Source organism: Plectropomus leopardus, chromosome 22 (assembly GCF_008729295.1).
Source record: "Plectropomus leopardus isolate mb chromosome 22, YSFRI_Pleo_2.0, whole genome shotgun sequence".
NCBI lineage: Eukaryota > Metazoa > Chordata > Actinopteri > Perciformes > Serranidae > Plectropomus > Plectropomus leopardus.
Window position 1 is genome coordinate 17,940,186 of NC_056484.1, and position 12,031 is coordinate 17,952,216.

The 12,031-nt window shown below is 41.1% G+C and overlaps 1 protein-coding gene across 4 annotated transcripts in view; it reads left to right on the plus strand.

The window, feature by feature from the left end:
• The window catches only part of foxp2 (forkhead box P2), a 116,825-nt gene that overhangs the window by 4,455 nt on the left and 100,339 nt on the right, over positions 1-12,031 (plus strand). For 2 of the 4 annotated variants that reach the window (XM_042511100.1, XM_042511102.1), the window contains exons 1-2: positions 6,199-6,326; positions 6,994-7,059. The gene's annotated coding sequence lies outside the window, so the exon portion shown is untranslated. Of the gene's footprint in view, positions 1-6,198; positions 6,327-6,993; positions 7,060-12,031 lie in introns of those variants that run through there. The other 2 variants (XM_042511101.1, XM_042511103.1) reach the window with 2 other exon arrangements.

Consider the following 12,031-nt stretch of genomic DNA (forward strand, 5'->3'; position numbering starts at 1 on the left):
TAGCTCTAGACCAAGTTACAACACTCGCGCGGGGTCACGACTGTCTCAGGTTTGTTCCTTCTGTCTCACTCATCTAAATAAAAACAGGAGGAAAAAATGGAAGTGGGGGGTTGGGTGGAGGCGGTGGTGGCAGTGTTGAGTGGGTTCTTGTGGGGCAGGGGGTGTTGTACAGTAGCTGTGTCTTTCAGTAAAGGACAAAAGGAATGTTTCCAGTCGAGCCCTTTGGGCCAGGACGTAATTTGGTCAAAATGTGCAGGAGAGACATTTGACATTTTCAGAGATGCATCACTGTTAGTTTGGGTTGTTTCACAGCAACACACCACAATTTCTGTTTCTGGCATGGTAAAGCTAAATTTGCATTAAAACAGAATAGCAGTTATCTAGTTACAAGCAAGTATAATGTAGTGATTTTATCTCCTTTCACCATCTGAACACCCAGCTTGTGCTCTTGGATGGCAACCCCTAATCCTACTCTAAACAATGACCTTGTTTTCACCACATTGGCTCTGTTGGGTTTCTGGACTCTGTAATGTGGAGAGGATGGACTTGGATAATGTGTAGGATGACGCAGGGCTCTGGTCTGAAGACAGCGGATCGGTGGGAGGGTAATTACAGGCTACTGTGCGGCTCTCTGGATTTTCCCCGGATCACAGCTATAGGCCTCGAAGCTCAGTCTCGTTGCGAGAATAAAACATCCACAACATATGGAGGCAGCAAAACAATGGTTTATTTTTATGATATTTGATGAGTGGTTTTTTAATTTATATTGTCACTTCTGGCAAGCAGCAGGGCAGATGGTGCAGACTTGAGTGCCCATTAGAGCCTAAATACCTCAAGGCAGCTGTTGGTCATAAACTTTTTTTTTTTTTTTTTTTTAGTTTTTTTCATATTTTTTTTTCTCTCTTTTAACGCGGTTTGGGTCAAGAGGAGTCAAACCTGTTACAACACCTGTTTCTGCATATGCAAATCTGTTGTTTTGTCATTTCATTAGGCAAGGCAAAAAGACAAGGGTCCCTTGTGGTTGCAAATGCGACTGGCACTGGGCCCAGTTGGCATGCTGCACAGCAGAGAGATGCTTGAGGCGGGGTGAGGGGAGGGACGAGAAGTTATGTAGCAAAGCGAGTCAGCCATCGGATGCCTTCACATTACAGCTCAATCTGGATGGGTTCCTAAAATTCTGAGTCAAAGTTGTCTTGGAATTAAGGGGGCCCATTATGTGTCTTTATCTTCGCTGTAAAGAGTAGCTGACGAAGGACAAGCCCAGTAGCCAAAAACTGGCACACGCGTGCCTGGCACACACGCAACACGCCTCCTTCCACCCGTTCCCCCCGCCCCCTCAGTGTCCTCTTCTCTCCCACCTCCTCCTCCTCCTCCTCCTCCACCTCCCATCCTCATCCCTTCATCATCTGGCGCTCTCCCGCAGCGCTCGCCTCTTAACCACATGTGCCAGCGCCGGGCCTACTCTTGCTCCGGGGCTAATTGTTCACTGGTAAACTGCATGCTTGTTGGTGGGGTCTCCCCTTCATCCATGCACACTGCTACAAAGCAGGATGGTGGCGGTGACGATGGCGGTGGGTGGGTGGTGTGGGTGGGTGCACAGGGGGGTACAGATCACGATCTCTCCATGCAGTTTATTTTCGCTGTACAAGTCTGAAGATTGTCGGTTGTAATCCGGCCTGTGCTCTGAATGCAACAAATACACCATGAAATTAAAGGTTATTGCAGGAGCGTAATGCAAAAGCTCTGTTCGAGATTAGCAAAGCTGTTTGCAGACCTGGAGCAAATGGAAGGAGGGGGGGGGGGGGGGGGGGGGGGGGGCTTTCCTTTCCTGTTTTTGACAGCCAGTCCAAGAATCTCCCTCTGAGAACTAGATTGGTTTATCATTTTTCAAAACTGATATTTATTAATATTAGGGATGTCCCCATTTAGGTTTTTTACCCCCAATCCCGATCTGAGTCATTTGATGAGAGTATCTGCTGATACTGAGTCCTGATCCAATACTCGTATTTACCTGGATAATACAGCTGCCCAGTGCACACTTAAAGTACTTAAAAGTCAGTAAAATCAATCCCATATGTATGCTTGACAGTTTAATAGCTCTGCAGTGCAATTCAAGAAAAAATGTCTGCATAAAAACAGTTCCATAAGGGTTACTTAAATAATTTTACAAAATAACAAAGTAAACAAACTGAAAAATATTTTTATAAGCTCTTTCACAATTTATATACACAAAATAACCACATAAACTACAACAAGCTAAAATGTCTAGAATAATTGCTCTCAAATCCACTTGGCAGCATTGTAAAAAAAGTACAGAACACCATAAATTAGTAATATAATCACTATTCCACAAAAAATGAGCTTCTTACAGCTTTATAGTAAAACTAGTTTACAAAAAATGAGTACAAAAAATTTCAGTTCTACTTAAAGTGATGTAAAGCTGAAGTTGGACATGTAAAAAGTCTGCATCTGCTTATTGGAGTAGCAGCATTCCAATAAAAACTGAATATCTGCTGCAAATCGTGCTCTCCGTTTATATTTGTGTGACAGCGGACGTAAACAAGGGATCGGACGGGGCGCGTGTCAAAAATAACCGATCTCGATCAGTTAAAAAATTTGTTTATTTGGCTGATACAGATCCTTCCAATCCGATCGGGACGTCCTTAATTAATGTCTTTTGATTTGCCTGCAGTCCAGTTGTGTAAAAAGACTTAGGGACACTTTATATACACTGATTTTAAAGGTGGTTGCTTAAAATTGACATTTTCCTTTCTAGTCGTTCAGTATATGACCTGTGGCCGAGTTCAGTCTAATCCATTGTTGCTCATTCTAATCTAGTGCTATTGTAGTCTTTTCACAAGTGCCTTCCTCAGCCTAAACCAATGAGTTGGATGGATGGATGGAAAGACCTAGGACTAGTCCCGGTGCTGAGTTAATCTCATCTGATAATTGAGGCCTTCCTCCGCCTCCCTCTCCTGTCTCTCCTTTCTTTTCTCCCCCTCTCTATCTTCCTCCTCCCTTTCCCCTACTATGGCTTGGTGGGTCTGATTTGTAGTTCTGCTTCTCTCTCACCGCGCAGACGGCATTAAAGCCAGGCCCCACAAGCCCCCTCTGATATGGGAGAGTTCATTAGAGATGTGCCTTTGATGGGCAGCCTTTTCATGTGACTACCGGTTTTTCAAATACCTTGATGTAGAAGCTTAAGAAGGCATTGTGCAGTAAGCCCTCCTTTTGATGCGACTTATTTAGATCTGCATAGTAAATCAGGGGGGAGTAAATAACCAGCCAACAGATGGAAGCAAGGAGATAAGGCACCAGCGAACAATCGCATTTGTATTTTGTTATGATGTTGACAGCAGCTAAAATTCACTAATCTAGAGCCACTGATCTGCATTTCAAAGAAATCTCATTTAGCAGCGGGGAGGATAAAGTTCCTCTCATTGTGTCTATTTTATTGCATTCTTCACTAATTTATCTGCCCACAGATTTAACGTGCGGGGCTCGGTGGTAGGAGCCAGCGTCCGCGCGTTGCATAGGGGGTCTTAAATACTGTGAAAGCGGTTACGTCTAGACTGTGAGCTGAGGGTAATTACACGTCTGACCATGAATAGAATGAGTTTGAAGACTCATCTTTCTTCGGGCGGGCCTGAATTGCTCGACTAACACTGATAAGGAGCATTTGGTCCCCACAGAAATATTGCCAGTGACTTTCCATAATGCCCGCCCCCTCCTTTTCCAACACCAGGGATGGTATTTACTTTTAAGATAAAGTTATTGTGTACAGTAATCTGACTTGTTAGCATAATGTCCTCTTTCATCGCAGGACCCTCCTTTTTCTGCAGTGTGGAAGTATTTGTGGTCCGGGTCTTAAATAGTTTATCTTGACTTAGTGCACGAGCGCTTTATGTAAATATCAGCCTATAGCATTATTAGGCCTTCATGAATACTTGAATGCATTTGCCATATTTATAAGTTGATAGAATTTACCAGTGGTTTTGTATTTGGCATAAAGATATGTGTGGTATTTGTAAATCCCTGCGAATTGGAGGTCATACAGACTAATAGCATTCCTAATGCTTTTCCAGTGAATAAAATATGACATCTGCACAGCCCAGAGGTGTTGTGATATTGAAGTCTTCTAAGCAGCAAATCATTTGAAAGGGCATTAACTTGAAATAATTTTTTATATCTAAATTATATTTAAAACTTTTCTCCTTGGTTGACAGCTGTAGTCATCCCATGCAGTCATTACTTTATACTCACAGAACTATATTTCTCAGATGTTCAGCATGAAGACGTGGGGCTGTGTATTGGCAAGACTCTGGTGATACCCAACACGTTACAGAGATTATGATTCACTAAACTGTGATCTGTGATGTTAGGGTAATATCTCAAAGCTCATGATATGAGACTAGATACCGTCTTCGATTTCAGATATCATAATATCGTAAGTGTTGTGTTTTTTCTGGTTTTAGGCTTTACAGTAAAGTGATGTAATTTTCTGAACTCACCAAACTGTTTAAGATGTTCTGTGTCCTTTCCAACTGGACAAAAAACCCACTAACATTTGACTTTTGTGTTTAATGGGAAAGCTTACAATCAGCTTTCACTCCCTGGACAAATGACTCTGCAGTAGACACAGGTATTTATCTGCTCCAGCTCCAATCAGCTATGATCAGCAGTGATAAAAATGCAACAGGCAAGAAGATGCACAGATTTTTACCCCTCTGCTGGCGCATCTAGTGACATGCCACCAAAAAATACTGTCCGTCTCTATTCAAGCCAGCTTGAACATCACTCAAAATTTAGTAGGCATCAAGTTTAGAAGAGAGACTGAGAATAACACTTTCACTGGCCTCCACACTGATTTCTACCTTTTACAAACCTGTTTTTCAGCCCGTCCATGACCACAAACGTGATACACACACAAAAAAAAGAAGAGGAAGGCATAAAACTCATCTACTGCCAGCAAGGGGAAAGCAGTCAATTGCCATTTTTTTTAAAATCCTGAGATTAAAAAATCTGCATACACATTGGGGTCAAATGGCTGAAGACAGATAACAACACTATCTAGTGTCAGAGGTTTAATACAAAGTGAACCACTGCCGATAGTCAACAGTGCTTTTGAGAATCAATACAATATCACAACTACTGTGATGTTCAAGTTTATCAATTTTTTTCCTACACCACTTTGTAGATGTACAAAATACAAATGAATCATATGGTTTTATATGATCTAAAACTTGTCAAACCTTTTCATGTCTGTTTCTCCAGCATACAGTGCATTGGTTGGCACCCAACCCCGCCTCAAACCCTCTCACCCCATTCTGAGTAAATGTTGCTCAGCAATCTGTGCAACATTTTCCACAAACTCAAAACAGTGAAAAATTATAGCAGTTGGCATGTTTTGTTTTCAGCTGTGCTCTTTGAGCTGAGGGCTTTTTGTACAGTTCAGAGAGCACATTCCTTAGGATTCAGCAGTCGTTGGTTGCCTGTAGGGGTCATTGGAATTCTGGGAGAATAAAGGGGAGGAAAAAAAAAGTCTGGGAGAGGAACACCCAGGCCATTCTGTGCCCCCTATGCCCCCAGCTGCAGAAATTTGCCCCCACAATGCTCTTAAACGAGGGAAATTATTATTTTTATTTTTGTGTAATGCTGTAAACATGGTGCATGTGCAGTAAAAACGTCCATAGCAATCTGCAGCTGCAGCTGTGGTATTGTACACTCTTGCTGTAGTTGTGTGATCAACCCAAAAAATCATCAATACTAATGGCCTCTAAATTATACCGGTGCCATAGCATGTGTACTTAGACGCAGACAGCTGAATGGACCTACATGAGAAATCAGTCATGTCAGTTTAATAGTGTGATTTACTTGGCGCTGAGAGCTTGAGCCTTCCAGGCACTGCACCTTTTAACTTGAGAGAGAGTGAGCAGTGTGTGTGTGTGTGTGTGTGTGTGTGATGGGTTAGGGGGGTGGGGACTGTAGCTTTTACTGTACGTTGCCTGTTTGTGCATGCACTCAAACACACACATGCTGTCATGCTTCACAGCAAAATCCAGGTGCACTTTGTTGTTCCAGAGTTTATTGCTTTCACCTACAAGCAATACAGACAATAGTTATGCAAGACACAATCTAGCCCACACATGTCCACACCAGCACTGAATGTACCAAGGAAACATGAAAAAAAAAGAAAAAGATCAGCATTTCATGAATAGATCTGGGCTAATTGTACACTTTCTGTTTCTTCTTATCTTAGATAGCTGACATTGCTGGACTCCATCTACTCCTGTGACGGACAACAACAGCAAGTTCTCTCCCTTAGGGTGAGTATTTGAACATGGTCCCTTCATGTCCATCTGTCAAAGAATCCCTAACCTTGAGAAAGATTAGAGTAGCATTAACAGTGTCTTTTCAAGGATCAGTGTTGAAATTAACAGTAACCTACTGTGTGTTCTCAAGATCATTCTTATTTCAAAGTAAAACTCGTTTTACTGAATAATATGATGGACTTATTTTTTTGTGTGTCTTTGGTTGTAGTGTTACAGTATTGTTAGCCCTGCTATGTTTGTGTAATTGTACTGGCCAGTGGAGGTCAAAGGGGGGCCTATTCCCCACTCAGATGTAACAAATCTTCATCTTGTCCACCTTGATAGAATTCCCCCTCCACTGGGCAACCTTTCAGTTGTGCCTGTTTGGTTTTCACACCCCAGGGATTTTCAATCTACTCTAGCTTAGAAGTTATGATATGCGTTGTGGCAGACAAATGTGGGCAAGCTCGGTTATTAGTTTTTTTGTATTTACTTTGTTGATGTCTCGATTGAGATTTGTTGCCGAACAGAAGAGGATAAAGTGAACAAGGTTAAAATAGCTCGAACCCGATGTTAGTTTACCTGGTATGTATTACTGTATACTGACAATAAAAGGCAGAGATGTGGCTTTTGATCAATGCTCTGCTCATATTTTCAGTCCAAACATTTATTTTCTTTTTAGGATGAAATATGCCCTCTCTGCGCCCGTAGAAAAAAGCAGACGACGCACATTGTAAAGTCCAAAGTGGTAAGTGAAAGCAGTTTTTATTGTCTTTGCGTGCCTTGTGTTGTGTTTGTTTTTCTCAGATAGATGTGTCCACTGTAATGAGCCACATCAGACATAGCTGTTGGTGAGGTTTGCCTTCAGAGTAAAACGATCCTGAATGCCAAAATGACAAAAACAGCAGCCAGGTACAAAAAGTATTGCACACTGATCTAACTTCTTGCATCATTTAGAATCATTACAATTAAAATGCTATCATTTAAAAAGTTGTTTGGATGTGAGAGATTCATGATACATTTCAAGTAGTCAAAAGTTTCACATACAAAGACATTTGTATATATTTCTCAAGCACACTGTTGTTGTGGCTGAATATTATATAGGGACAGTTGACCTAAAAATCAAAATTACATATTTTTTCTCTTACCTGTAGTGCTATTTATACTTGTAAGCATGCTTCCTTCTGCTCAGTGATACAGTTGGCAGGTGTACTTCTGCAGAAAGAAAACAGGTCCTACATGAAATTACTCCTAACAAGGTCTGTGAATTATCTTGTGAAATCGGGTCAGGATTTCTGGAAAGAGTTGAGTTTTTTAAATGTATTTTTGGTGCTTTGAGCACCACAGCCAAGTGCCATCTAGTTCTATTATATTAGAGACATCTCTCCAGCCGATATCTCCAACACTCGGCAACTCACACCAGGAAAAATGTGTATGTTTGATTTGGGGGTTAACTGTCCCTTTTAATAATAAACACTTAGGATAGAAATATATGGGTTGTATCAAATATGATCTGTGAATCAGTTAATAATTCTAATGAATTTGATTGGTCCTGCATCATTGTAGGTCTGCATAATCTGGACAATGTTCAAAGATAGCTCCCTTCTCCAAGCTAATGGTACAAGTTGGTGTTTGTCACCAGGTCAGCCCACAAATGAGTGTGAGGAATCTCAGGTCACGTAATGGGAATCACCAATTATATCTCCATCATGACTAATGTGGCCATTTTATTGATTAGATCGCTCGCATATGCTCATGCATCCATGCCACACAAGTGCACACACTCACACGCGCACATTTTCACACACTTGAAGGCATGAAGAAACATAAAAAACAAGATTTTTTGTTTAAGTGGAATGATTTACTTCAGGTATGTTTCAGGTCCTGCCACTAAATAATCAGCCATTATGATATATATTATTTAAAGGTATATTATGCAACAATTGTCGGTTACTGTTTGAAAACACAACATTTAAACTTGGCCCCTCCTCCTGACTCTGTTTGTATGTACGCTGCAAGCTACTATTGTAGGAGTGTTGCATTTGTTGTAACGTAAAGCTGATACTGTAGCAAGCTAACTAAGCTAACCATCGGCACTGACCCATCCAGCAGAAAATAGGCCAACTCAGCATCACTTTTCTTCCTTTCCGTGAGTGCTTTCCAGCAAAAGTGAAAATAAAAAGCCAGCATTGGGCAATAAATCAATATTCTATCAATATCCTGACATAAGACCAAATATCGTATTAGATTTGGATATCGTAAGTGTTGCCTTTTCCTGGTTTAAAAGGCTGCATTGCAGTAAAGTGATGCTCTATCATTTGCCTTTACCCAATTGGTCTTTATATCCACTGGACTGATGATTGTTTATTAAAAATATCATTGTCTAAATATTTTGTTAACCCTACAATATTGTCACAATAATGTTATCAAGGTATTTGTTTAAAAAGTATTGTTACATTTATTTTTCCCATATTGCACCACCCCAGTAAAAACCTACCCCAAATTCACTCTTAATTTGGAATGAGCTTTATCGGCTTGGTGTTTCACCTTACTATATTTTGCATTTTTACAGAGCTGTGTTAGTGATTTTTTGTTCCTTCTTCTTGGATGCATACTGCTTCTATCTGGTTGCTTCCTATTTATAAAGTCCTGACTAGGGCTCAAACTTTTTAACTTTTTAAAATGCTGAAATTTTGTGTTGAACTGTCAGATCTGATTTGAATGACATAATTCAGAGTCGGCCCTAGTCATGACCTCACATGTTAGCTGTTTTTGGCTGGGGGCAAAACAAATGCCCAAAGTTTGCAGCCAATAAATGTCCCGACCGCAGCAAAATAAGAAAAACTTTCAGGCACTGGGCCACACACTTCAAGTGATGATTGAGAGGGGTTATTTTTGTATGAGTCTATACATTGTTTTTTTAGGAAACTTCAGCATAGTACACCTTTAAATATTCCTGCACAATATACAAAAAGAACAGTGAAATGTGTAGTGGCTTCATAGAAATGGATCCTTGTTGGTCTGAAGGTGCAGACATTTGCAGTCCATTTGCTTTGAATCCAGGCCATAGGTTTATTTAGATATTCTACTTCCAACCTAAGGGAGAAAATCTATTTATCTTCATGCACCATCATAAAGAAGCACCTTTGAGGTAGATTTGATTAAAGTCTACAGTCAAGAGCAAAGTTGATGGGTGGCTTGGCCGTAGAACCAGGTCCATATCCCCGAGAGTACTATCTTTCCAGAGTGAAGTAGAGTCCAGATTTCCTCTTCCACCTAAAAGAGATTTAAACATTAGTTCTTAATTTGTCTAGTATTCAGTTAAATCTTCAAAGATGAACTCTTACTGCATATCTGCTGGCCTCAAAAAGTCCTTCTAATCATTGCAAAAAAAGTGTAATAGCCCCAACACTGCGAGCCGTACTTCGAGCGTAGACATATATAAAAATCTACAGCAATTAAATATATCTTTGGCTGCTTTAAAGAAGCTGCAGTTTGGACTGAACAGCCCTCTGCTCACATTTCCAGTTTGAAATTGATTTCTTGTCATAGATCAGAGACCTCTTGTCATTCCACTTCCAATCCTCAAATGGTTTCTCTGAGCCTGCTAACTGTCGTCCCTGTGAGTGGGCAAACAGGGGGAACCTCCACGGATCTTTACCCTGGGCACTCAGAGCAGTCGAGAGGGTAGAGGCAGAAATCAAAGGGACTCGGATCATTCCCCATTGGCAGCCTCCATTGTCTAGCTGATTTGGGATTGGCGGAGAAGGTGAAAACTGCGGGGCGGAGTGTGGGGGTGGACGGAGATCAGGCAAAGCAACCCCCTTTTTTTCCCCTAATCTTTATCCACCATTAACCCCAGTGCCCCAGTGTGTGGCTGAGATCAGGGCCATTGGTCAATCCCCTATTCACTGCCACCCAGAATATTTTAAAGTTAAGCCCTCTCTCTTAACAAAAAAAGTCTTACTCATCAAAGGTTTACTTTCCCCTCTCTTCCTTCCTTCTGCTCTCAGTCCCAAGGATCTGTTGCCGGTCTTCATGCACCCTTCTCTCTATGGTCCACTGTTTTGTCTTCACACTTAGGCAAAGGGGAGAGAAGTTAGAAGTTTTTGGAAGTTCCCCAAGTTTCCATATTTTAATGAGGTTTGGTTTGGGGTCTGATAGCGCTGCGCTGTGAGCAAATTGGAGCAAAAGTGGATCCAGCAACGGCGTCTTGCCCTTTGCTGATCTCTTGGATTAGGAGCTGTCCTGTTTTTAAATAGACTCCGGAATTGTACTTAGATTATTTCCGCAGAGGAAATATTCTTCACACCTGTGATGTATATTCACAGCTTTTTTCTTTGGCCCTTTTGCTGGTGAGAACACCGCATATGAAACCCATCACACATTGAAAATATAACCGTAACACGGCAGAATTCAGTCCAGATCTCCTACTCCATATGGACATTTCAGATTCTCTCTCTTTCTCGATACTGCATCTTTTCTCGGCAGGTATTTATCTTGCTCAGGTCTGATGTTAAAGAAAAATGACTGAGGTACAGAATAGAAAAACAAGAGTGGATGTGGAGGTGAAAGGCAGATGGTGAGGAGTGAAGAAAAGAGATTGCATTGAGAGTGTTTGTCCAGAGTGCACAGTTGCCATGAGAATGGAGTTAGAAAGCAGGGAGGTGAGGAGGCTCTGAATGAGTATTTCTGTCGTTTGTTAAGGAGAAGATGAACATGCTCAGTGAGTCTATTGATCCTAGTGGCTGCCTGTGCTGTTCCTTCACTCTATCTTTTATTCAATTGTTTTAAAATGCCAACTCTTCCTGCTGTTTGGCAGTTTCATATTAGAGATGACAGATACTTCAGAAATGACTGATTGCCAATACTGCAAGCACCACTTTAATTTCTACAAATGAGCAGGGATCTAGTGTTTCACGTGTTGTTTTTTCCCCGCAATTTAATTGGAGAAAGCTTGGGTGCGGAAGCCCGATTCAATGGCATCTCTCCAAAGCCTGAGATTATTGTGAAACCCAACCGGGGGCAGGCATGACATCAGAGCAGCCTGACATTAGTTTGAACTCCTCATTTCAGGTGGGAAGAATTACGAGTGGCTTCACTTGCAGGTGATCGTGTCCAATGAATCGGTCGCACACAGTCGCGCATTCTTCTCCCAAGGTCTAAATGCTGATTGTCTTGACAGATTGAACTCGTGTGTTATCACCAAACTGTCACGCCGCCTCGTTTTTCAGCCTGCACACATAGCCCTCAGTTTATGTTAGCCCTTCACAGTCCAGTGTTTTATGGGGATACAGTCATTTTGACAAACTGAATCTACACTATTTTAACCCCACTGATGAGTTCTATTAATCTCAGAGACCGCATGCTAATTTACAGTTTGTAGAAGCGAATTCCTTGTTTGTTTTTTTTTCCCAAAAAGCAAACACTCTGTTAGTATTGTCACATACTACCCACAAAAAATTGTTGTTTGGTTTCTTAGTTTTGGGCAGAAAAGCCAAAAATATTACCATGATAAAACATTTCATATCAGTCGAAATTCGATAATTATCCCAGTAAATGTGAAATCATTATTTCTTTAAAGTTTTGCTCCTAAGTGAAAGTTGTTCTTGCTCCAAAGTAAAGTTGATTTTGCTCCTAATGTAAAGTTTATTTTGCTCCTAATTAAAAATTAATTTTGCTCCAACGTGAAAGCTGAGGAAAACAACTGGTTAGCAGTG